The 3,928-nt window shown below is 39.2% G+C and overlaps 1 long non-coding RNA gene across 1 annotated transcript; it reads right to left on the bottom strand.

Moving 5' to 3' along the window:
• Nucleotides 1–2,594: 2,594 nt before the first annotated feature.
• Nucleotides 2,595–3,627, bottom strand: LOC125727650 (uncharacterized). Its single transcript, XR_007388814.1, has 3 exons — nt 3,507–3,627; nt 2,973–3,019; nt 2,595–2,816 (listed from the first exon to the last, which is right to left on the bottom strand). It is a non-coding gene; the product is annotated as an uncharacterized LOC125727650 (long non-coding RNA).
• Nucleotides 3,628–3,928: the final 301 nt, after the last annotated feature.

The raw sequence follows: 3,928 nt of genomic DNA, 5'->3' as shown, positions 1-3,928 counted from the left end.
GGTTGTGTGGTTTTCGCTCACTGAGAAGAGAGACACAAACACCCTGCTCTCAGTCGGTCAGTCTTCCTGTAAAATGCAGAGGTGAGACTGCTAGTGGAAAATTACTGACTGCAGCGTCAACAACACATATAAACAGCAGCACAAACAAAATGTTCCACAAATGCAGGACATCTGTATGCTTACAGCACACATCAGACACGCTGACCCTCAGCACTGAGCTCCTCCAGGCTCTGTGCTCTCCCTCTTCTCTTCAATTTCTACACAAATCACTGCTGCTCCAGTGAAGATCCTGAATTTTGCAGGTGATACTACTGTGTTTGCCATCATAACTGAAGGTGATGAGTCTGCCTACAGACTGGAAGTCGTACAGCTGACCATCCAGTTCTGAACTCACATTATCCCAAATGTCCACATGCTTAGACTCCTCTCATCATCAGGGAGGAGCGTCCCTTGGCACTGTAGAGTAGATGGATGAGAGCAGGCTGATAACAAGGCTGTCATCAATTTTATGTGACACCTCTCACCCCCCCAGCAGACTATGGAGGCCCGTAAGGGCAGCTCCTTCAGTAAGAGACTCAGACACCCGGCGTGTGACAGAACGGTACCGCAGGTCATTGGGCCCCACAGCAGTCAGGCTTTATAATCTGCACTCTGCTCATTGAACTTTTCCCCTGTTCACTGTCTTCTGATACAGTTTCTATCTGCTGCTGATCTGCAATATTGTTCCTCCTTATTCACTGATGTGCAGTGTTGCATTGAGCCAGTGCATTATGCCCTGTGTGGCAGCTTCCTTTGGGAGGCTAATATCTGGCACATGAGCAATAATGTTACATGCAATAGGATTGTGTATAAGTTAAGGATTGTGTATAAGTTAATTTTAATATTCCTATAATATTCCTCTGTATGTAATATATTCTTATTTTTTGTTTCTATTATTACCCTATATTTATATATACATCCATTTCTTTTACATTCATAATGATGTTGTTTGTTGTTTTGTGCCCCACTGCTCTTGTAACAAGCCTCAGTCTTGACTCTCCCTTTTAAGGTCTTGGCCTTAAATCACACTCGATATAGGTGGTGTCGTCCCCATCACCCTGACCAGGATACATGCTGTAAGATTAATGGATGGTGTTTATCTGTGTGATGAAAAAGAATGTGAATAAAACAAAAATGTACCATTATAAATGGGAGCCCTAGGATGTGTGGTGGTTAGAGATGTGGACTGATGAGAATTTTGCTTTTCTAAAGTTCTGTTGTGAAAACTGTACATTCCGTTCCATGTACAGTAGTGATATGTAGCAATCATGTGCTCCAGTCAAATGTCCAGCTGCATGAATAATAATGGTGGCTTGTTTGGATAAAATAACTTAGGCTGAATACTTGAAAGCGTGACCTGGGTGAGGTAGAGAGGAAACAGGGTCTTACAAGAAGCAGATATTGTTCTGTCTGTGTGGTTTTTACTCTTTGCAAAGTGAGTCCAGCACAGTGCAGTCAGTGGGTCAGTCTTCCTGAGCTGCATCTAACCAGTGGAAACATCTGCAGCACTGCAGAGAAGCACTCAGCAGACAAACAAACCCAAACAGCTTACAGCTGTATGTCACTTTTGGACAGAGGTGGACAAAGTACACAACTTCACTACTTGAGTTAAGTATAGATACTCCTCGTCAAATAATACTCAAAGTTTTTCAGTTAATTTTTTACTTCAGTTAAAGTACTGGAGTATTTGCATCTAAAAATACTTAAGTATTCAAAAGTACATTATGTTTTAAATGCAAGACATTTTTCAGAACCTAATGACTCCTGAACACCCCACTGAATACACTGACTGGCTTGTACATCTTGTAGAATAAAAAGCTTGTGGAATATGATACAATGACTATAGAAACACAACTGACATAACAAAAGTACAGCCATTGTCATTTTCATCTTATTTAACACCCCCCACCCCACTCACACAAAAGAGCATGGTAGTGTTCTTACAGAGCCGTAGCAGTGTGTGTGTGTGCATGTGTGCATGTGTGTTTGTGTGTGTGTGTGTCTATGTGTGTGTGTGTTTGTGTGTCTGTGTATGTTTGTGTGTGTGTCTATGTGTGTGTATGTTTGTGAGCCAAGTAACAAGACAGGGAGCAAGAAACAAAACTCCTCTTTCTTAATTATCCACATCGTTATTAACGACACAGGTATATATACAGGTACATATACAGGTACATGTATATACTCAAAAATACATCCAGAACACACAATTAAATGAAAAACGTAATTTAAGAACACTTGAAATTTTCATTCAGTTTCTTTCATCTGTTTAATATAATCGATCAGTCCCTGTGCGTTTGCCCCAAACCATTCAGCATGGTACACAAGGGAGACAAGTAAGCATGTGTGACATCAAAGAACTGATTGCAGCAACTCAGCCTTTCCACAACATTAAAGCCGCTTATTCCCCCCCATGCCATGAAGAAATAATCTCTGTGGCTCCCCTCTCCCCCTCCCTCAGCCCCCAGTCTGGCTTGAACATTTGCACTTCCAGTAAAAATGCGCCCCAAACACACTGACACCAAACTCAGCACCGGTGCTCCGTAAAATCCCGTGATTCAGTCTCAGAAGCACTGGCTCCCCTGCCCTCCTCTGAACATTATTAAAGCTACACCCTGAACACTCTGTGTGACTGACATGAATGAGAAGCATCTTTATTCATAATCTCTGTAGCGGAGGTCAGAATACAGAGTGTCATTATTCCCGTCTTTCTTCTGTCTCCTGGGTTTTGGCTTCTTAAGGTTCAGGGCAGCGTAATTCAGTGTGTCCTCGTCATGGCACTGTGGAGACAAAGATGGCAGAATTGGATGGATCAAATCGGTTTGCTATTACCTATTTTCACAAATAGCACTTAAAATGCTGATCCCAGGATGGAAATCAGTCTGAGGTTCATTTGTTTTACTGACGATTTGTAATTTGAAATATTTATTACATACTTGCTTGCGTGACCATTCCACTTTTGATATATCACTGTTCTTTTCATCTGTTTAAAATATATAACACATCAATATATTATTTAATTTCGCACGGTATCATACCGTGGTCAGATAACATTCCGAATTTTCAAGCAATCAACATCCTTTTTGTCTCAAAAATGAAAGTAAAAATGACTTCTGTCAATTTAAGTGTGCATGTTTGGATACGTGTCATTTGTTCTCATATATCATATATAATAAAATTGCTATAAAGGAGATCTTGGTAATAAAAGTTATTGATATGCAACTTATTGCAACATGTATATTTCAATAGATTTTGCAAAATATGAAAGATATAATACAAAAATGTAAATCTTACAGTACAAAAAGGTTTATATAAATAAGGTGAGATTTAATAATGGATTTTAAAACTGTATTACCTGCAAGAGTGGTTTTAATATGAAAATGTTATCTATCATAAAACAATTTTATATTTCTATAATTTGTTAAAATCTACATTTTGTCCTTCTGAGTGCATAAAGCCGGGCAGCGTACCTGCACAGTGCGTACAGGTCAGTTTACATCTTATACAAATGAGAGCAACGTTCAGAATAATGCTGCAAGATAAAACTATCAGCAAGCCAGAGTGAAGAGGATCCAGCAGCTTCTGAAAGCCTGTAACAAAGAGATAGATTTCAGCATAATGATATAGAGACACATTTCCCATTTGCTTACATTACATTAGTTAAAGATCAAATCGATAACACATTACAGCAGTTGTTTTGTAAATAGTCCATTTTTAACATGAACTTCTAGTATTTTGCATTTTAACAATTTATATTAATATTTGAAATAATTATTAAATTAGGCTCCGGACCCCCCGCGACCCAATAGGATAAGCGGTTTGGAAAATGGATGGATGGATGGATATTAATATTTGAAATAATTATTAAATTAGGCTCCGGACCCCCCGCGAC

This window comes from Brienomyrus brachyistius, unplaced genomic scaffold (assembly GCF_023856365.1).
Source record: "Brienomyrus brachyistius isolate T26 unplaced genomic scaffold, BBRACH_0.4 scaffold106, whole genome shotgun sequence".
Taxonomy (NCBI): Eukaryota; Metazoa; Chordata; class Actinopteri; order Osteoglossiformes; family Mormyridae; genus Brienomyrus; species Brienomyrus brachyistius.
The sequence above is the reverse complement of the archived record's forward strand: the minus strand, read 5'-3'. Positions and strand labels throughout refer to the sequence as shown.